This window comes from Leuciscus leuciscus (assembly GCF_965113295.1).
Source record: "Leuciscus leuciscus genome assembly, chromosome: 2".
NCBI classification, from domain to species: domain Eukaryota; kingdom Metazoa; phylum Chordata; class Actinopteri; order Cypriniformes; family Leuciscidae; genus Leuciscus; species Leuciscus leuciscus.
In genome coordinates this window covers 10,982,945-11,007,059 of record NC_138726.1, presented here as the reverse complement: position 1 = coordinate 11,007,059, position 24,115 = coordinate 10,982,945, and the positions used below count along the sequence as shown (strand labels likewise).

Below are 24,115 nucleotides of genomic sequence, written 5' to 3'. Positions count from 1 at the left end.
GGAAGAGGCAGTGTCACACGGGGTTTTCTCAGAAAGTAACGCTGCGTGAAGTAAACACTGACTTCCATGGAAACTCTAACCGGGGGCTGGAGAACAGAAAGAAAGGCTCTTGAGCATCAAGAAAATTCATCTAGAACACTATGTTTCACATGAGAATGTCTTGCTAATCAGTAGCTTTAAGATGAGAGACTAGCCGGCACAAAGTAGGCTGAAATGATGATGTGTGGGTGTGCAAATTGCAAACGTAAAGAGCCTTTGCTTTGAGACACAGTTCAAGCCGTTTCCTACTCATTCTTGCATTTGACAGATGACAGCTAATTTCTAAGGAAATCTGCTACGTACATTTGAACCACTTAAATGTTATTCAGTTCTTTTTCTATAGCCTAAAGTACTTTGACATTTCAAATCTGCTGGTGTCTTTTAGTGGTTCTCAACTGGTTGTGCTTTGAGACGAAGTTTTAGGACTGCGATTTTATATTGGACATCAAGTAGTGACCAAAAACAGTATAAAAAAATTTTATCATCCCAAAAAAATAAATCAAAATAAAATTTTATATATATATATATATATATATATATATATATATTATCAAGATTATTGTGGTTGGTACGTCAAGTAAATTTGTTTTTAACCTAGTTTTGATCATTTTGATCATTTGATCATTTTCATTCAAATCAATGATTTTTGAAAGAAATATATTACATTCTAAAATATATTATATAAATAGAAAACTGTTCTTTGAAATTGTAGTAATATTTCACAATATTACTGTTTTTACTGTATTTTGATCAAATAGCCTTGGTGAGAAGTCTTCTTTCAAAAACATAAAAAAAATCTTAACTAATAATAAGTTATTATTAATTACAAAGTCCTTAAAGGGACATGGTGGTGGGAAAAGAATTAGATGAAAGAATATTTCAAAGCTTTTGCATTCTCTTACAAAATGTTTGCATTCCCCTGAGAAATTTTACGCTCCCTCGTAAAAACTTTTGTTTTCCCCCGAGACACTTTACGTTCTCTCACAAAACCTTTGCGTTCCCCCAAGAAACTTTGTGTTTGCGAGCAAACATTTAGAGTTCTTTGTGAGCGAACGCAAAGTTTCACGGGGGAATGCAAAAGTTTTTGCTGGGGAACGCAAAAGCATTGATTTTTTTTACTCCCATCTCATATTTTTCCCATCACCGTGTCCCTTTAGGGGCTCCGTAATTCATTAAGATTAATTATTACTAATCTAAATTAGTAAAAAATTTAATAAAAAAAAAAAAGAAAAGTTAAAATATAAAGTGAATAAGCAAGCATGCAAGATTATTAAGATTAGCATTGTTGGTGCAACCCTTTTTTTGTAAGTGAATCTGTTTTTAATGTAACCAGATTGTATCTTCTCTTAGTTTGTTCATGTCACAACACAAGCTGTTCGTGTTGGCATCTGCCTAATTTGGCTCCAAATATCACAATGCTTGTTGCCTTTGACGTCAACAACAGCAAAAACTACAAAAATAAACATTGGGAGCATTTTCTCCTCCTTTTTAATTATTTGTTTAATTTATTTGCCCATATTCAATGAGTTTTTCTTATTTTTATTCAGCATTTTCCCTGTAACCCTATCAGAGCAGACCCGGGACCCATTTTATGGGTTCACTGGCTTATCACCACTCACTGACTTATTTATTTATATTTATCATATTTGAGTTTCTAAGGTATCTCAGTGCCTATCAAAAGTGATACAAGTGCCACAAAACTTAATATAAAGCTCCATCACAAGCTTTTGTCAACACAACCAAGCACAATGAGCTTCCCCTGAAGCACCTCGAGAGTTCAGCTAACCTCTAAACACAGTAAGTCCCACGCATATACACAGCTCAAACCATCCTTCTCTTCCACCCACACATCCGTTCATCCATGAACCCAGCGACCCTGTACAGAACCGTCATCAAAGGCCAATTTTCTGAGCGTTTCAATGGCCACTTTGGTAAGCTCAGTGTGATCTCCACTGCAAAACAGAACGAAGGCACCTTTCTCACTCTGCACGCTTTGATCTTCTTTCAGTGCCCATTTGTATAAAATGTATTGAGATTTATGACAGATTTCAATAAGACTGAGTACAGTAACACAGGAACGACTTCCTTTGGTACAGAGGTGAAGGGAAGAGGGCTTGAAAAATGTCTTGGAAGAGCAAATATTTAATAACCTTCATTCCATAGGTTGAAAGCATTTAAAATAACCAGCTTTCTGTAGTCCCAAATGATAAAGCAATCACTAGTCATGTTTCCATCCACCTACTTTTTTTTGTGAATTTTGGGATATCGCATTAAAATAAGCTGTATGGAAATCTAAAATGCACTCATCGATGGAAACACATTTACCAAATACACTCACCCAGAGCCATAGAGAGAGAGAGTTGCGACACTCTTTGATGTCGCCGCTATGGCTGTCACGTGGTTCATGTAAGCCCCAATAGTTCCAAAACGTACGCTGGCTGTCATGTTCTTCTATGGGACAGACAGCAGCGATTGCATTATTGAACGGTAAATATAAAATAAAACACACACCCAAGTACTTTTTCAGCTGTTATTGCATTTTGTTAATGTCAGTTTTGCATTTGGAGATAAGTTTAAAGCTATATTTTTGGAGGGAAAAGCTTAGTGTTCATGTTCGCATGGGTAGTAGCACTGGCTTTAGCGGCTCTAACTTAACTTTTCCATATCATTCATCTGATGATGGACGTCTCATGATATTTATTTTAGCACAACTGGGCTGTATTAGGCTATTGATTCCCGTGATTTTGCTTATAAATTTTGATTCAGCCATTAGCCTACCTTCATGATCACGCAAGAGGTCTGCCGTGGCGGTCCGTTCAGAATTCGCTTAGAAGCTAGCTCACTTCTTCTGATGAAAGTGGCCACCCCCAGGACCACAACGTGAAACATGATCATGTTAAGACTAAGAATATTATTTTAAGATTAAGGCCATACACATTATCAAAACTATAACAGATTAAAAACGAATTTAAGCATGGCTGATACAAATGAAGGTTTTCAAATAAAATATTTTTTTATTAAACAATGACAGACAACAAAAATGTGTGCTTGTGTGTGTGAACAAGAAAAACAAAAACCAGGGGCAGGTGATCCATGAAACAGACAGGACTGGTGATGGCCATAACAATCCTAAAGGTCCAGCATTGTTCTCACAAGCCGCTTCACTCAAGACAATAATAACATAATGAAAAGTTAGTATATCCCAAAAAATTTAATTAAATAAAAGTTGCTATAAAGGGTGGTAGCGATTCATTACCGAACTCTTAGCTGACGAAGTCGCGCTAGCTAACTAACGTTAGCTAGCAGGCAGTGCTTGAAAATTGGTTGAAACAACCAACATAAAATATAAATAATTACGCTGTGCATGTACAAATGAAGACCAGTATAAGCATCGCAAAGGGCCTCTGATACAATATAGACAGTTGACAATTCAAAAGAGGTCGATATTTCGGCAACTTAACTCTGGAACAACTCGACGCGCAGCAATGTAAGTGAATGGTGTCCAACGCCCAAATGACAGTGTTTGGAACTATTCCGATCTTCATATCCCGGAAGTAGGAGGTTAAAAGCGCCGCCATTATTTACAACGGAGGTCTATGGGAGTGTCGCAACTCTCTCTCTCTATGGCTCTGCACTCACCTAAAGGATTATTAGGAACACCTGTTCAATTTCTCATTAATGCAATTATCTAATCAACCAATCACATGGCAGTTGCTTCAATGCATTTAGGGGTGTGGTCCTGGTCAAGACAATCTCCTGAACTCCAATCTGAATGTCAGAATGGGAAAGAAAGGTGATTTAAGCAATTTTGAGCGTGGCATGGTTGTTGGTGCCAGACGGGGCGGTCTGAGTATTTCACAATCTGCTCAGTTGCTGGGATTTTCACGCACAACCATTTCTAGGGTTTACAAAGAATGGTGTGAAAAGGGAAAAACATCCAGTATGCGGCAGTCCTGTGGGCGAAAATGCCTTGTTGATGCCAGAGGTCAGAGGAGAATGGGCCGACTGATTCAAGCTGATAGAAGAGCAACTTTGACTGAAATAACCACTCGTTACAACCGAGGTATGCAGCAAAGCATTTGTGAAGCCACCACATGCACAACCTTGAGGCGGATGGGCTACAACAGCAGAAGACCCCACCGGGTACCACTCATCTCCACTACAAATAGGAAAAAGAGGCTACAATTTGCACGAGCTCACCAAAATTGGACAGTTGAAGACTGGAAAAATGTTGCCTGGTCTGATGAGTCTCGATTTCTGTTGAGACATTCAGATGGTAGAGTCAGAATTTGGCGTAAACAGAATGAGAACATGGATCCATCATGCCTTGTTACCACTGTGCAGGCTGGTGGTGGTGGTGTAATGGTGTGGGGGATGTTTTCTTGGCACACTTTAGGCCCCTTAGTGCCAATTGGGCATCGTTTAAATGCCACGGCCTACCTGAGCATTGTTTCTGACCATGTCCATCCCTTTATGACCACCATGTACCCATCCTCTGATGGCTACTTCCAGCAGGATAATGCACCATGTCACAAAGCTCGAATCATTTCAAATTGGTTTCTTGAACATGACAATGAGTTCACTGTACTAAAATGGCCCCCACAGTCACCAGATATCAACCCAATAGAGCATCTTTGGGATGTGGTGGAACGGGAGCTTCGTGCCCTGGATGTGCATCCCACAAATCTCCATCAACTGCAAGATGCTATCCTATCAATATGGGCTAACATTTCTAAAGAATGCTTTCAGCACCTTGTTGAATCAATGCCACGTAGAATTAAGGCAGTTCTGAAGGCGAAAGGGGGTCAAACACAGTATTAGTATGGTGTTCCTAATAATCCTTTAGGTGAGTGTATATCCCTGGATGTGCAACAAAACAACTCATATGACTTTGCATCAACAGAGCATGTGATTGGATAACTGGACTAACAGGCGGACCAATCGCATTGCACAGCAACATCTTGAATGATGTCAGTCTGAAATGCCTGAGCCAAAGTCTGTCATCAAAATGATGTGGTATGAAGACCTCTCAGAAGCATCTCACATGATTGCGTTCACTGACATCAGGAATACGAATGCAAGAGAACATGACAACATTTATTGCATTGTGGTGGAAAGAGTACAAAATTTTGAATGATTACAAGTAGAAGTACTAAAAAATAATATGACTCAAGTAAGAGAAAATAAGACGTTTGCTGAAAATCTACGTTACAAAGTACTTTAGTATTATTTGTCTATTTTTATCCAAAACAAGATGATGTTAGCAATATGGAGCGCTAAACACTCATATAATTTTCTGTTTCAGGAAGCCAGAGGGAGCCCTCACGAAAGAACACAAGTGAGATTCATAAAAGTATCAAACTTATGACATTCCAGGAAATCCCTTATATGGACATCAGATATCGCCACATCTGAATAACATGCAGGGCCTTTCCAAATACCCACACTTGAGAGCGTGTGCACTCGACTGGAAGTAAGTGCGCAAGACTGTCCCATGTCTAAAAAATGCCAAAGTGCAGTGCCCTGAATGCGCACTAAACGCACACTATCTTGAATACCGCATCAGAGTGGTATTCGAGGCTAAGCGTATCCCATCATTCATTAGGTTCGGGAAATCGCGTGCCCAAAAATTGCGAGATAGAGAGGAAAACATTCCACTGTAAATTATAATTAAAGGGGTGGTATAATGCCCTTTTCACAAGAAGTAAAATAAGTTTCTGATGTCCCCAGAGTGTGTATGTGAAGTTTTAGCTCAAAATACCTCACAGATATTTGTATATAGCATGTTAAAATTGTCCCCTTTTGAGGGTGAGCAAAAACGCACCATTTTTGTCTGTTCCTTTAAATGCAAATGAGCTGCTGCTCCCGGTACAGGGGGCGGAGCTACAACAGTTTTTGTCTTGAAAATTACAAAAAGTTTAAACCAGAGTCAGACAAAGATGGAGAGACTCAAGAAGAAGTGACAACATGTAGACAACCTTTCTGAATGTTTAGTTGATGAATTTATGTAGCTTATGTGTAGTTATCTTCTAGTAATTGATTAGCATATTCTGTCATGATAATCTATAAATCGCATTCCCAGGGGCGGGGTTTATGTACATTTTAGGGTTAGTGATGTCACTAACCCAAGAGGAAGCTCCTGTAGTCCATACCAGCTGTTTGTTGTAGTCCTTAAAAAGCAATTTCTTTAAAAGCAAATATCTCCCTTTGCTTTGAACTTTGAGCGTTGTAATTTTGCAGATGTTGTTTATGCTCAAACAGCAACATTACTCACTAACTAAAGTTAGAAAAGTGAAATCATAATCAACCACCCCTTTAAGTAGATATTACTTAATTAGAAGCACCACAATTTTACATTTTGTCTTCTGTTACATAGCGACACCTGACCAGACATTCAGAAGTTTATTTTAAAATGCAAAGAATTGAAAATCAAAATAAATCTCTGTAAACACTCGCATTTTTACAACACTACAAGTGTGTCCCATAGGGTATTCAAAAGTTCTACACACACTTGCAGTTTTCACGCCTACTTGAACACTACAGGAAATACATCATTGTGGCGAGCTCTCACTCTGTGGCCCTGTCCCAAATGGCACACTCCGGACTTGTGGACTTCCTCAGAGTCCACACTTTGGTGACGTCATGTAGTGCAGACCTATAGGGCCCTTGGCGCGAGTCCACGAGGGCGCATTGAGAGGTATTTTTGGGACAGACTCGATCGGCACGCCGGAAATAACGGTCTGGTTGTTGTTGGAAAGGAGAAATCACATTTTTGCGCTCCGACGTCTTATGTCCATGTCAACTACACAGCCTAATTTTACAGTTCTATATTTTGATATTGTGCATATCACCTGGGCATTAGACAATAGATATATCATGCTTATTTAAATGATGTATACAGTTGTACATAATAATACATAATGTTCCATTTGAACTAAGATTACAATTTTAAAACATAATTTAAACATAATTTTTCAATATTCATACTATGTTTACATATGACTCAGTAAAGCCCTGCCATTCGTTCTATTTATTTAATGAATCATAATGTGATCGTATTATTAAACGCGCTATTATTATGTTAGAGACATCAACCACTGCTCGATGACCATAATGTTTGTATAAACTGTAGGTAGCAACTGATAAAATTTACATTTAGGTCATAAAAAACATAATATTTTCTTCTCAGCCATGTCAACAATTATCCGTGAGTGAAATCTCCTCCCATCTGTTGTCTGATTGGCCTTTCGCAAGGATTCCTGGGTAGTTAAAGTGCGTGGAGCCTGCTTCTATGCGGGCTTCGTGGAAGACCGCTTCAAGGGTACAAAGGGGGCGCTGCTGAGCACACTTCAGAGCGGTAAAATGCTGAATGGGACGCCCTACGGACTCGTAGACTCAGCGAGCACGCGCAATTCAAGTCCACGAGACCGAAAGTCAGCATGAAGTGCGCCATTTGGGACAGGGCCTTTAGCGATACTGATTCAACGAGAGCGTCAGTGATTGAATGTCAAAGCGCGGTTTGAACGCCCCGCCCCCAGCTGAACTGGAAGTTTTGATTGGTTTTGCACCCGAATCACCTGTCTGTTATTGGCTGAAATGCATTAGTTTGAAAAGCGCCTGTACTTTGTACTTTTGGTAAAAAATAAATGTAGCGAAGTAAAAGTAAAGGTAAAAGTAAACCTCTCGCGCTCTGAGGCGCAAGTCATCTATAATGTATGAAAAGAGCCTTCCCTGATTGCAGCAACTTCCATTTTTCTTACATGCCAATTTCCCAGGAGGTGGCCATTTTGGTCTCTTGAACACATGGGATGGAAATTCATAAGTGGTGGAGGTAGAATGAGTTTTTCAGCACCACGGACAGCGGCACAATAGTTACTGTACGTGACCAGCAGACGGGCTAGCATTACCAAAATACATGTTTCTCCATATACTTTAGTCAAGATAGATGCCATACTTAATTTTTCACAAAGGAAAACATGGCTGTGCAGGATAATGTACAGTATGTGAAGTGAGAATACCTGAGGTGTTTTCTGACACTGTTTTCACCAATATGTTTGCCATTGTCGTTGGCAATTTGATTATTGGCAACAGATTTGTATGCATGAATGAATGATTGAATAAATAAATAAATAAATAAACAAACCCAACCCAGTATTGAAGTTAGCTGCTATCAAACACTAAGACTCACAGGATAGACTTACACAATATTCAAATCTGTAACCTTGTTATTTTGTCAAACGTAAAATAAAAAGAATGAATGCTGATTGAATAAACTATTTACTTCATTTCAACAAGGAATTGTCTAACAGCTGAAAAGAGCTAAACTATATGGCCACTCAGTGGCAGTATGAGACAAGATGTGGTATATTTGAGAAAATCCATGTTGTGTTCCATAAATATATTAAGCACAGCTCTATCAATTATTATTGACTGGGTTAGCCACAAACTGTCTTTTTGTCATAATATTATTAAAAAGATTTTAGGTACACATAATTCCATAAAAAAAAAATCTGTAGTGTTCTAGTGTTGAAGCAGTGGAACAACAAAAAAGTAATGTTTCCCCCACATGATTTACTGATGCCATTGTAGAAATGTGCGTAATAAACTGAGTAGAACATGCTGCTTAAAATAATAAAACTATATTATTATTAATATGCTCCACTCTGCATGAGGTATTAGCTGAAGAACTTCAGTGAGGAGACCTGCACCTGTTTATTTAAAATAAGACAGCTTTTATTAGACAACTAATGTGACTGGAGTTCTCATGTCTGTGTACATCATGTTAAACCTACATTTCTAAAGTAGCATTTGTTTTATTGTTAAAACTCATTTCATGATGGGGAAAAAAATTGGTGAGCAAAGCACTGCACTTTCTATATCACTGCAAGGCTCAGTTTAGACAACAGAGGGCGGTCTTGTAACACCAATGCAGACATTTAAAACCCTTTTCTCCCCTGTATTTCTGTTTTTTAATCTAGATCTTCATGAAGACTGTTTAATTACTCTACATATGTAACATACAAACTGTATATAAAACCTCCTTCACTATCTCCAACATTTATTGTGTATTACTATCTTTTTAACTGCCTTTCATGTCGTATTAGAAGAAGAATTGAGGGTTTAGGTACACAGATGAGCCAATACATTATGACCACCTGCCTAATATGCTGTTGGGCCTCCACATGCAACAGTGCCAACCCACCGAGACATGTACCCTACAAGAGCCCTGAAGGTGTCCTGTGGTATATGGTACCAAATACTTAGTAACAGTTCCTTCAGGTCCTGTAGGTTCCAGCACATCACTTCCACCAGGGAACACAGTGTCATGAAGAAGTCTACCTGGTCTACAACAATGTTTAGGTAGGTGGCACGTGTCAAATTTACGTCCACATGAATGTAAAAGAGAACAGGACTCATCGTACCCGGCGAACTTCTTCCACTGCTCCGACACTCATATGCCCATTGTAGGTGCTTTCGACGGTGGTCAGGGGTCATCATAGGCACTCTGATTGGTCTGCGGCTACGCAACCCCATACGCAACAGAGCGCAATGCATTATGTCAGGGGTGGCGAATGTCGGTCCTGGAGAGCCACAGTCCTGCAGTTTTGCGCCAACCCTAATCAACACACCTGAACAAGCTAATCAAGGTCTGACGGGTTACTAGAACGCTACAGGAAAAGGTTGGGAAAAGTTACTTTTAAAAGTAATGCATTACAATATTGCGTTACTCCCAAAAAAAGTAACTAACTGCGTTACTTAGTTACTTTTTATGAAAAGTAGGCCTAATGCGTTACATTATGCGTTACTTTTTCTCACCTGTGCTGGGCTTGATTGTTTTATTTTAATTTTTTATAAATGTTAAGGCCCTTTCACACCAAAAGTGAAATGAATAAGCATCAGGCTGAAGGAAATGCATATTTACGCCTGTACAGTAGAGGACGCCGCTCAAACAAACCTTTCAATTGTGCTGCCATTCTGGATTAAGGAACAATAGGATACAGGAGAAGGAAGTTCAACCCTCTTATTTCTAAATATAATCTAAAGTCATTTTTGCTTATTAGTATGGTTGAATTAGACCATTGAAGGTCAGCAGCAAAATTCTGAGATTACATTTTACTGTTTTTATTCATTCTGAGGAATACTGAATGCTTTCGTGCAAGTGAGATGCGTAAATGGTAAATGCATTTATATAGCGCTTTCACAGACCTATGGCCACCAAAGCGCTTTACATATAGCCTCACATTCACCCATTCACTCACTGCATAAATGCATGTTCACATTTCGTCTAGAACTAAAATAACCATCATGTTTACACAGCCCACACAACACCTTCTCACTTTATTTCTCTCAACATGAGGACAGGAGAGCTGTATGTCAATAAATTACAGCATTACTTATTTGAAAAAGTAACTTAGATATTTTGTTGTAAATTGAAAATTTAATGCATTACTTTACTAGTTACTTGAAAAAGTAATCTGATTACGTAACTCAAGTTACTTGTAATGAGTTACCCCCAACACTGCAGGAAGATGAGTTTTTATCAGGGTTGGAGCTGAACTCTACAGGACTGTTGCTCTACAGGACCAGAGTTCGTTATGTGTTGTGACACATTCCTCCTGAAACCATCATTAAAGTTTTGTGTGACTTGTGCCACCGCAGACCTTCTGTTGGCTCAGACAGACGGGATAGCCTTCCTTGCACTCGTGCTTCAATCAGCCCTGGGCACCCTGTCGCCGGTTTGTGGTTTGTCCCTCCTCGGACAACTGTCGGTAAATTCTCACCACTGCTGACCGGGAGAACTCTGATCCTGTCGACTTGCCTTAACAATTTGGCCCTTGTCAAAGTCGCTCAGATCTTTATTCCTGCCCGTTTCTCCTGCATCCAACACGTTTGTTTGGAACTGATTGTCTGCTTCCCATCTAATCTACCCAGACCTTAATACATGGCCTGGTTAGGACTGGGAGATGCTCAACGATATTCACTTTGCCTGTGACTGGTTATAATGTTCTGGCTCATCAGTGTACATATGATAAACAAAACTATAGGCTTATAACATCACTTAATATTTATTTTAAAAAATCTGTTTCGTGGAACCCTCCACAAAATGCTGAAACCTGTTAGCATACAATATGAATTTACAGCAAACAGAGACAAGAAGAAAAGTTCTGAAATGATTAGCATACTGGCTAGTGCAATGTGTATATCCAGAAGACTGGCATTGCTGGTGTTAGTGCTGTTAGTATTAACTGCCAACTGCTCTGAGCAGCATGTGCCCTGGGCAGGCAGACACTGTTATGCCATCACACAGATGCCTCTTTGGCTAATGAGAATAATGACCTGCTGTTTCTAATTACAGCCAAATTAAGACAGTGGCCTTCAAAGGACACACATTTAGGGACTTCACACACTCAGAAGCAGGTGCTTTACACATGATCTTTTGTTTAGCTCCACAACTGCTCCTAATGGATGCCTTGAGTGAAGTTAAAATTTCCTGTAAAGGATGGCCTTTGTGAAAAAGAAGTGAAGATAATTGTATATTATTGAATGTCCACTTATAGTGTACTTCAAATCTTAAAAGTATATATTTAAAAAACCTGTAAAAGGCCACTTAAGTGTTCTTAAAGAGTACACTTTTATGACTGTTTCTTAAGTACTCTTTTTAAAAGTGCACTTTGTTATAATGTCAAATTTAAAGATTTACTTTAATGTGCATTTTAAATAATTATGTTTTAATAATCTTTTGTCATGCTTTAAAGTACACTAATCTTGAAATGTTGACTAACACACTAAATAAAGTACTTGTAGTTTGTTCCTCGACACACACAAGTTAATATCTTTAAATCTAAATTGCAACTTCATTACAAATGTGAAATTAAAAATATATTTAAATGCATGACATACAAGTTTAAATAGAAATTATATTAAAATATATTTCATTTATACCAAGCTTTTCAGTATTATTCAGAAGTACACTTCAACAATATCTCAAAGTCAATGGAAGTCATTATGAATTCCATTTAAAGATGTTCTTAAGTCCTACTTAAGTGGGTCAAAAATCACTCTAAAGTACAAACTAATTGCATTTAATATACATTTAAACTATAATACATTTTCAATAATTGGCAATTAACATGTAATGCCCAAAACATCACATTCGAACACACTTTAAAAATATTCGTTAAAAGTATATTTTAACGAATATACTCGTTTAAATTTTTTATTATTTATATATAAATGTTTATATTTTCAGTTTTCATGTTAATATTAGTTTAAGCATTAGTACGTTTTTAGTGTTTATCAGTAAATATTTATATTTACCTTTATCTTATTTTATTTCAGTTTTGGTTTAGTGTAAGTCATTTCAGTAATAAAAATTTAAATGTATTTTATTTCAGTTAGTTGCCAAGGCAAAATGTAAATTTTTTGCTTAAGTTTTTTTTAATCTAATATGTATATTTAATTTAATTTAATCTTTAGTTGTCACAGTTATTGTTGGTTTGATGTGTTTGGGTTTCGTTTTCCAGGACTTTTAGTATGTTTCTCTTTGTTTCCTGTTTCCTTTGTTTATTCCCACTAGTCATTAGTTACCACGGTTACCACGGTTGTTCATTATATGATTCATCAGAGCACACCTGTTTGTATTTCAGTTTGTTATCCTGTGTATTTCAGGTTCCTTAGTTCATAGTCTGGTGGTGTTTGTGTTTAGAGCACACTGTTCCTCTTTAAAGTGTTTGCTTTTCTTTAGTTTATTAAAGTTATACTGCTAATTGAACTGCTATGCCTCGCCTCATCATCTTTGTGGACCTAACCAGTGATAATAATTCAGTCAACAACAACAACAACAAAAAGTTATTTGTTAACTCTGCCTATATAATCCCTGTGTATTCTTGCAGGTCTTTGCAAAATCTTGTGTTTTGTTACTCTGCATTTCTGAGCATTATCCTGGTTTTCTGTGTTTTTTATTTTATTTTATTCTATGGTCGTTAAAAAACCAAGACACAGAAAACCAGGATAACGCTCTAAAATGCAGTGTAACAACATAACACTTCACAAAGAATTACAGAACACACAGGGCTTATAGGCAGAGTTAACAAGGTAATGAGACACAGCAGAATAATAATAATTCGTTACATTTATATAGCGCTTTTTCTGAGACCTCAAAGCGCTTTACATAGATGGGGGAATCTCCTCAACCACCACCAATGTGCAGCATCCACCTGGATGATGCGACGGCAGCCATATTGCGCCAGAGCGCCCACCACACACCAGCTTACTGGTGGAGAGGAGACAGTGATGAAGCCAATCAGAATGTAATCAAGCATGATGAGTCCAGGCAGTGGGTTATGGGAAATGTAGTCCATGAGCGCACAGGAGACGGAATCTGTTATTTAAAGGGATACTTCACCTCTGGAAAGATGAATGTGTATTTAAAATAGGTAATTTATGTAGAAGAAATGTGAAATTATTTTTGAATTTGGAGCTTTCTAGACTGAGAAAAGCCAGAAAATGTATTTTTGGCTCATGTGGATGAAAGACAACAACTCCCAGAATGCACTTGCTTCGCTGCCCTAGGAGGCCACTCCCAAGCCACGCCTACCGGTTAGAGAGCGCAGTTGAAAACAACAAGGCTAGGCTACTAGTGAGTCTCCGTGACGAGTTTGCCCGTGATTTCGAGATCGCCCAAAATGTCCGGGATTCGGCTTTTGTGTTCTACAGTCGCCATTCATTATGTTTACTGTGGCGAGCAGGACGAGGCTGAGGGCCGCGGGAGAACGGCGCGAGGCCGGTGACGTGATTACTGAGACGCACCGGTCTCGTATCTCTCACGGAGGAGCGGGAATTTTCTTTGCAGTATTAAAACGCACATCAACCGATCACTTGTTTAGCATTCATGTAAACACTACATTCATATTCACCAATCAGAATGAATTCAGTTAGACTGAAACAAAAGGTGTGCATGTAAATAATGAATGGCGACTGCAGAAAGCAAAAGCCGAATCCCGGACATTTTGGACGATCTCGACGGCCGGACATGTCCGGGAAAAAGAGGATGGTAACCCCTACTACTCAGCTTTCTCCTACTACTCAGCTTTCTCCACAGAACAAGAGCCTGTTAGCTTAGCTTCCACAGAAAGACGGCTGACACTGTGTGTACATTCTGTGAGTGAGATCCCACCCTCTATGGGCGGGTTGAAGACATGTGGGACAGCCCCTCCTACTGGCTGTAGTCTTTAGCCTCTGGCCAAAAAATCCTCCGATGACGCGAAATGACGATTTTTGCGTCAGAGGATTTTTTCCAGACAAAAAATACATAAATCTCTCGACTCAGGGGGACAAGAGGATAGAAAGCACGGTAATTCGAAAATACTATTGGTTTTCTACTAATACAAAGCTTAATGCTAAATCCTGAAGTATCCCTTTAAACTTATTAAATTATATATAGAAAGCGATCAAAGAACGCTCCCTTTACAATCGCTGCAGTTGTCAATCAAACAGCGTAATTTTATCAGTGACTGAGTCCTGGGAAAAGCCTGAACAAGCTCTGTGTCTAATATCAAATGCAAATGCGTTTATAATTCTCTTGCAGCTAAATTAGCTAAATAATCCACAGCAATATCAGTTCAGAAGTCAATTTAGTGTTATTGTTCATCACGGAAAGCATCGCACTAAGCAATAAATGCAAATCTCCATTCCTATTTCTCTTCGCAAACACTTTAATCCTGTTTTGTCCAGTTTTATTACACCATCTTGCACCTTTTACACTTTGTTTTCTGACCAATAAATCTGTGAGACCAGGCATTTGATAAAATAAAATAAAAAGAGTCCCATTTAAAATTCTCTGATGTAAAAAAGATCTACAGTTTCATTTGATTCAAAACCTGAAGCACAACAACGACTGACAGCCACATCCATCGTGCGGAATATCCAGAGACATGATGATGTATGTTGCAGTATAATACGCCATTGGTTCGTGGTTTACCGTGTTACAGAGCCACTCACACTGTTGACAGTTTCTTCATGGGTGTAATTCACTGGGTTTGACAGTAAGTGGCTGTGGCCCTTGTAGATTTTGAGCTGTCACAAAGCAAAGCTGCACTGATAAATGTCGTCTGCAGTGTGAAACTGTTGCATGTGAGTGTGAGTGTAAGAGTGTGAGTGTAAGAGAGAGGAGAGAGAGAGAGAGAGAGAGAGAGAGAGGGAGAGAGAGAGGGAGAGAGAGAGAGAGAGAGAGAGAGAGAGAGAGAGAGAGAAGAGAGAGAGAGAGAGAGAGAGAGAGAGAGAGAGAGAGAGAGAGAGAGAGAGAGAGAGAGAGAGAGACTAAATACCCAGGAGGTGGTCAAACGCTTTAAGGTTTAATGGAAGAAGTCAAATGAACCTAAAGACAAACACTAAATACCATCAGTAAAAGGGTAACAGCCACCATCAGGCACAGCTGAGCCTCTCTCAGGAAAATTAACACAAATTTCACAGGTACTTTTAGACCTCACAGGCTACAGTAGCCTTTTTACCTATTTATAGCACTGTGCAATTCAAGCACACTTGGGAAACCCTTTCCTCTGGAGATAACTTACTGACTGAAACCAATATGCCTGCCTGTAGCTCAACCCTGTAACGGAGCACTTAGCCTGGGTATGCTCCTGCCGCGCTCTTTTTACACATCACTGCCATGTCTCATGATGTATGCTCTGCCATGCAAATGAGTTGCATATCATAACATAATTGGCTCAGACTTTTTATCTGCTTGTGTACAAATGACTCCAACTGACCCTTATTTAATCCATGCCTTACAATTGTTACTGACCAATCGCACCTTCGTTCACCATATTGTTCACCATCAAGATATTGCTGTCTAACATAAGTCTAGGGGAGTCCTGCGTTTGGATAGTTGTAAATAGATTTCTTAAAATTTTAATGACTATCAATATTTAACAACAACATTATTATTATTATTATTATACATATATACGCATATATCCATCATATTGTCTGACAAGATATTGTTTTTAACTTTTTTAATATTTAAGAACAACATTATTATTATTATTATTATTCATATATCCATCATATTGTCTGACAAGATGTTGTTGTCTAACATAAGCCTAACATACGTCCTGTGTTTGGATAGTTGTAAATAGATTTCTTCAAAATTGAATGACTTATTATTTTTTTAAACGTATTAAATATTTAAGAACAACAACATTATTATTATTATTATTATTATACATATATAAGCATATATCCATCATATTGTCTGACAAGATATTGTTGTCTAACATAAGTCTATAGGGAGTCCTGTGTTTGGATGGTTGTAAATTTTTATTAATAATAATTATAATTATAATAATAACCTTATGAATTGTATATCTATTAATCATAAATAAGTAAATAATAATAATAATAATAAAATAAATAATAATGAACTATTGGCATCAATCAACAAATAATAATAAAATAATAATAATAGTAATAATATTGAATTATTGCTATTAATACAATAAAAACAACAAAAACAACATTATTATTATTATCATCATTATTATTATTAGTTGTAGTACCTAAAGTGGATAAGTATGTTAAAATAACACTTTGATCAAAAAGTAATAAAATTAATTATTTGGAATAATGAGCACTGATAAAAAAAAAATTTAAAAAAAAATTCTACTATCACTATATCGCCACATTTGACAACAGTTGAAGAAACGCTAGTTAGAAAGCTTGTCAGATCTAGCAACAGTAAACAAGGGGGTTCCCAGCGGCCAGATATGGCCCACTTCCGGGCCCTGTGCAATCCACAAGATGTTGCTGTCTGGGTTGAGACTTAGCAAAGAGCCAGCTATTGATCTGGGTTCTCAGCTTTTCCCGGATTATATTCCATATTCCAATAATTATATTCCATATTCCTCTTATTACAAGCCAAACACCTCCTTATTTGCACATTTATGTACCATTTAATTTTCCAAAGTCTATTAATCTTATTAATATATTCTGTTCCCTAATTACATACAAACATCTAGTGTACTCCTGTGGGTAAACCTTGGTTTATGAGCACTAAATTAATCATACTGCACAGACTGTTGATGTGTTATGTGCCTGTGTTCTGTCCTTTCTTCTTCTTCAGGACACGCTCAAAAGATGACAGGGACAACAGAGTGTTTCCAGCCCTGGCTGCATTGACAGTGTGTTCCAGAATGACACAACCTTAATTTATTTACAAGCGTCCATGATGGACATGTTGACACCTTTTGATGATTAATGGTGCAAACAGTTGGGCGAAGAGTGTGGCGCTGCTGTTATCTGTGCTAATAAAGCTGAATCCAGTGAATGAATGCAGTGCACACACAGCTGATGATGGACAGTAAAGTTGTGAGATCACAAAATGAGGCCGGAGATGTATGTAAAGCCAGCCATGAATTAATCATGAGGCTAACCTGACTGGCAGAAATGCATACCTGAATTATGCATCAAGCTTATTAATATTGAAGTGATGCTGTGTTTCATTTTATCACCCAGTGAGGGTGAATCTGTCAACTTTACATGTGTTTGAACATTTTTTGGAGGGGATGAGATAATGTTTTTATTTATTTATTTTTGATAAGGAGATTCAGGGTAGTACGTGCATGACGTCAAAGCTAACAGGTCAACACGTCTTCATGATAAAGAACATACAACATCTGACATTCCAAAACACACCTCTCTGACTGTGTCAGATTCCTGGGGAAACGTGAACGCATTATAATAAGGATATGTGTTTTTCAGCATCCCTCTTCTACAGCAGCATTTCTCCTCAAACCGAACCAAAATCTCACTGAAACGTTGTAGTATTATTTACACTACACACTATTAATAATAATAATAATAATAATAATAATTCATTACATTTATATAGCGCTTTTCTCGGCACTCAAAGCGCTTTACATAGAAGGGGGGAATCTCCTCAACCACCACCAATGTGCAGCATCCACTCGGATGATGCGACAGCAGCCATCTATCTATCTATCCATCCATCCATCCATCCATCCATCCATCCATCCATCCATCCATCCATCCATCCATCCATCCTATATATGAGTGTGTGTGTGTATATATATATATATATATATATACTGTATATACTGTATATATGTGTGTGTGTGTATCGTGATTAATGACATTGTGGCGAGATTAATGATGAGCGACACCTGCGCGACGCCCCGGTCTCGTATCTCTCACGGAAGAGCGGAAGCATAAAAGGAGGAGCGACGACAGTGAAGGATGAGAGAGGACCAGGCCTGGACTTATGTTGTGTTTTGTTTTATTATATGTGACAGCAGTCGTCCGAGAGGGGCTGCTGTCTTTTACTTTCGTTTTGTATTTGTTTTATTTTTGGTATTAAAATGTGTGTTAACGTTCGCCGGTTTCCGCCTCCTCCTTCCCATAACATCTAACCTCGTTACACACATCTAACATCAAACTTGGCAGCTAACTGAAGTAAACTAAGTTAAAAATGAACTGTTAAAAATAAGTTACAAATTAGATTTTAAAAATAAAAGTTGAAGCATTAATATTACTAAAACTTAAACTCAAATAAAAATAAATTAACCTTAATAGAAATATTTTTTTTTTAAATCTGAAATAAATTAACCAAAGCACAGATCGTCTATATAAATATAAGTGCTGTCAAATCGATTAATCATGATTAAATCACATCTAACAAAAGTTTTTGTTACACACACACACACACACAATTTTAAATCTGTGCTTTGGTTTATTTATTTCTATTTAGGTTAATTTATTTGGTAACACTTAACAATAAGATTCATTAGTTAACATGACCTGAGAATGAACAATACTCCTACAGCATCTGAGTTAATATTAATTTCAACATTTACTAATACATTATTAAAACCAAAGTTTGTATTTAGAGTAGTTAATGCATTGTAAACTAACATGAACAAACAATGAACAGCTGGATTGTTATTAACTAACATTAACAAAGATTAATAAATACTGTAACAAATGTATTGCTTATTGTTAGTTCATGTTAGTTAAATAATGTTAACTAATGAACCTTATTGTAAAATGTTACCACTTATTTTTATTTCAGTTTAAGTTTCAGTAATATTAGTGCTTCAACTTTTCATTTTTTTTAAAGTATATAAGTAATAGGCTATAGTACAGTTTTATTCTATAGAAGTACAGTGTGTTCTGATTGGTGGAATTCTCTTCTGAATGGTGGGTAAGTACTTCACTGGGAATTGGACTTCTTAATAATTAACAATTTATTTTAATAATTAAGCTGAATTTACACAGGCTTTTAAAAAGTCTTTGATTTAAAAAGCTCAGAGAAAGTCTGTTCTACAGAACCTGGACCCAAAGGAGAACCTTTCATAAATGATGAATGCACCACTATATTGAGTTTACTGGCTCTTTAAATCGTGATCTCCCTGGATCTTGAGTGATAAGCATTGTGATATTTTGTGTTGCTGTTCAATGGAAGTCAATGGAATCTAGCTGGAGGCCTTTGGTCTGCAGTGATGTGAAAACAAGAGCTGAAGAAACATTCGGGGTGTTAAGAGGGTGTTAAAGGTGCTAAAGTGCCATCTGCTAGACAGTAATAAATGACTTGACCTCCAAACTTAGACTCTCAAAACTTACTCTCAAAACTGTACACAAAAATATGAAAGCCAATACTGCAGATCCTGCTTTTTCAGGTTCTTATTTAATACCATATAAAAAAACAAGGATCACAGTTCATAAATTATGCGCACCGCTTATTTATAGTATCTTATTTGTACATTATAGTCTCTAAATAATTCATCCATGTATACAGGATTGTCCATCACTCAAACAAAAGATGTGGTGTAATATGTGTTATCATACAGTGCACAGGTCAGATGGGGAGTGAGTCATTCTGTGATCAGATCAATTCAAAATTAATGGAGCTTATGTCCTGCGTCTGTGGCTCAGGAACTGGGCTAAAATGAGGCTAAGAATCCCAACTAGGATTTTCAATATGAGGGAACCAATCCCAAATAAACAGGTGCAATTTGCTAGAAATGCTTATTATGGCAAGCATCACTATTATTATTGCTCAAACTGTACCTATTATGCTTCCACCCAAAACTGTTGCACATTTATGCTGCAGACACAAATGATATTGTCACTTCATGGGTCTGAAGATGAAGGATGACGAAGGAGATGAAAATAATTGTTTATTAAATCAGAATAAGAAAAATGAAAGGTACAAAACCAACAAAACACCGTGCCTACACACAAACACCAGACGATGACCTGAAGGAACAGGAGAGCTTAGATACACAAGATAACAAACATTAATGTGATCTAATTAATGAATAACCATGGTAACAAACTAATGGCGGGAAACTAACAAAAAAGGAAACTAAATAGAACTAAAACAGACAAAACAGGAACTGAATCACAATGAAAATTAAACCAAAACCGAGCATTACTGTTACAAATATCTCACATCATGCAGCTTTTTCAAGCTTTTTGTAATTGTATATATTATTAATGTCTTAAGTTTGATTTAAAAAAAAAATAAAATAATATGACTAATGGTATATGACTACCACCCTAAAACTAAATGAAATTCTGTACAAACCACAGAATTGCAAATGGAAAGCACATGCCTTGCCTTAAAGCATAATTTGTGCAGTCATGGTTAAAAATGTGCAGAACATTCAAACATGAAAAATTTAATAACACTGCTATATATAGTAGTTAAAAGGTTAAGAACTCTGTCAGTTGATAGACGCATTGAAAAGCTATCATACTCCTTTTATAATTGATGAGTAGAAAAAAACAAACATTCTTTGCACATCAAACATTATAATGAACCACTTTATAATCCTCCACTCTTCTCTTTTTAACCGTACTGGGCATCAGCAGGGAAACAGTGTCCTGTCACAATGACTCATGGCTGCCTTTCACTGGCCATTACATCACGTGATTCAGTAGACTCACTAAACCCTGGAGCGGCATCTTCAGCATCGGTTAAACAAGTACTGCAATATAAAGTGAAAGCAGGCAATCAGTAGAATTACGACATATAGACACTTCAGAGTCAAACTCGTGGCCTCTTAAGAAACCCACGGAAAATGGAAGGACACTTATTGACTAAATATGAGACAAAAGAAAAAGCACATATTAACAGAATAAATGCAATGTATAACAGGTGAAACTATAAAATATTTTGTCCAAAGTCTTGGTGAATGGTGTTTTGTAAATTGTGTTCCTTTAGTGTAGTGTTTTTATAGTCAAAGGAAACATGTTATTTTTCACTATATAAAACATTATTATTAATAATAATTTGCATATTAAAAAATGTTAATTAAACAAAAGTTATTAACTAACATTTTCACAATCTGCAATGCTTAAAACAACATAGGATCACTGACAAATACCTACAGACACAATTCACTGCAGTTTCCCGCTGAAATGAACACTAGTGGCAGTAAAACACCAACAACTTATTCCTTTTCATGCAGATTAGGATTATCGGGCAGATTATCAATAAATAAAAGACTTATTTTTCTCTGTTTCCCTATAAAGAGGTGGTACAGTATTTTCAAATCGCAAAATAGCAGTAACCTTTAAGCGACACTCACCGGACATTTCATTTCCGTACAACAACCAACGGAAAACGCTTTTAACGTCACTCACTGGACATTTCACTTTGAAAGTGTAGCAAAACATGTAAGAAGCAATGTAATATCGTTTTGCAGAAATGTTGCCACAGGCACATTTTTCCAATGAGCCTGGGTTGGCTTGAAAATAGAAATACAGATACCCTATGTTGCCAAAAGTAATGGGACATCCCTCCAAATCATTGAATTCAGGTGTTCCGATCACTTCCACAGGTGTATACAATCACCTAGGCATGCAGACTGCTTCTACAAACATTTGTGAAAGAATGGGTCGCTCAGTGAGCTCAGTGAACGTGATAGGTTGCCACCTGTGCAATAAGTCCATTCATGAAATTCCTCATGACTAAATATTCCAAGTTTCCAAGTGTAAAGTTTGGTGGAGGGGGGATTATGGTGTGGGGTTGTTTTTCAGGGGTTGGGCTTGGCCCCTTAGTTCCAGTAAAAGGAACTCTTAATGCTTCAGCATACCAATACATTTTGGACAACTACATGCTCCCAACTTTGTGGGAACAGTTTGGGGATGTTTCTGTTCCAACATGACAGTGCACAAAGCAAGGTCCATAAAGACATGGATGAGTGAGTTTGGTGTGGAGGAACTTGACTGGCCTGCACAGAGTCCTGACCTCAACCCGACAGAACACCTTTGGGATGAATTAGAGCGGAAACTGTGAGCTAGGCCTTCTCGTCCAACATCAGTGCCTGACCTTACAAATGCGCTTCTAGAAGAATGGTCAAAAATTCTCATAAACACACTCCTAAACCTTGTGGAAAGCCTTCCCAGTAGATCTGAAGCTATTATAGCTGCAAAGGGTGGGCCAACTCCATATGAATCAGGAATGGGATGTCATCAAAGTTCATGTGCATGTTAATGCAGATGTCCCAAAACCCTTTAGCAATATAGTGTATTTTTAAAGAAAATATCCAGTATATTCTATGTATCTGTCCACAGGGAAACCCCTGACTCTAGATACATTTTTCTTGGTTTGGTCATCACTCCAAAAAGTGAGACTGTATCTACTGTCTAATTCTCAACAGTGATACATTCTCTCGCTGGCCGAGCACATTGATTGCTTGGTATAAAAACACGTAATTGTTGGTGACTTAGGCTTTTAAGTTGCCTAGAAGCTTCATCAAGTACAATTTGTCCTAGCATCACTCTGTCTGGGGGCTTGAGGGGCCCAAAGGAAATGTGAACACTCCAAATGATATTGTGAATATCGGTCTATTCTGCCTGTTCTAAGCAAAGAAACCAATGCTGATTGCATTGATGAAAGGCTTTTTGAATGTGCAGCGTCTCTTGGATTAAATGATGGAAATGGAATCTCATTTAACATGAAAGACATTTTGATCTAAGTGGAGAATCTGGTTTCAAACTCAAGAAAAGAGCATTATTTAAACTTGTAGAGTATTTCTGGGGGATAGAAAAATAATGATTGGTTTTTAAATAAAACAATTAGGATAAAAATATGATTCTCTTTGTCAGAGTATTTCAATCTACAGTTCATTCCTGTAAACAACTGATAAATGATTAACCATTTAATCACAGAGAACAATACTTTTGTGATCAACCAATTTTGTGGAATATTCAACTTTGAAACAGCCAGTTAATGTACAGTATATTACATCATATTAATTAAGCGAATGGCAACATCATTTGTTAGTAAAACAGCATCAGAGTCATTCATGTTTCTTTTCTTTAAATGACTCCATTCAGCGATCAGCCTCAATAACTAGAGGAATTCATCATGGAGTCGTGTAGTAAAAAAATTATCTTACGCAACGTACTTCCGTCAGAATTGACAGTTTGTTAATGCGTTTCCTGCTGCTCGACACTTGATGTGAAATATCTCTCAACACTGCGCCTCACAGGCTAAACGACTAATATGATTATTGGCATTATCTATTCTCCTAATGCTTTTTTTTTTGTTGCAACGTGATTATGTTTTTATAGCCCACTGTGAAACGCTGGTTTGGTTTTGCAGATCATCATGGGAGGCATATTTTTCAATTCAAATAGCTTCCTACATTAAGCATGGAGCTGTGGGAGGTGCAGTTGAGCTCCATTGTGCACAGAGCAAAGCTGACTATGAATATCTCCCGAGACTGATGTTTTACATCATGGATTAAAGGTTAGAGCTGAAACACTTCACACTGATAAGCATTTGAACAGAAAACACCTCGACAAGGTCAAGAGCTTTATCAGCATTTAAAATGAAAATTGACTTGAGTGATGAGAGGACTGGCTGTCATTGAAGTAAAACCGAATCTCAAAATGAAGGAAATTGAATATATAGGGCCCTATAAAATCAGTATTATTTTTTTTTACTAAATTCAGGTTTAGTTTTTTTCTTCCAAATTCTGAGTTTATTTTTGTAATTAATCAGCTGTACAATCAACTGAATTCATTAAACTTCACAATCAATCTTTTA

The 24,115-nt window shown here is 37.3% G+C and overlaps 1 protein-coding gene across 4 annotated transcripts in view; it reads right to left on the bottom strand.

The window, feature by feature from the left end:
- kcnip4a (potassium voltage-gated channel interacting protein 4a) overlaps positions 1-24,115 on the bottom strand; it is a 218,301-nt gene that overhangs the window by 104,069 nt on the left and 90,117 nt on the right. The gene's annotated exons all lie outside the window — the stretch shown is intronic.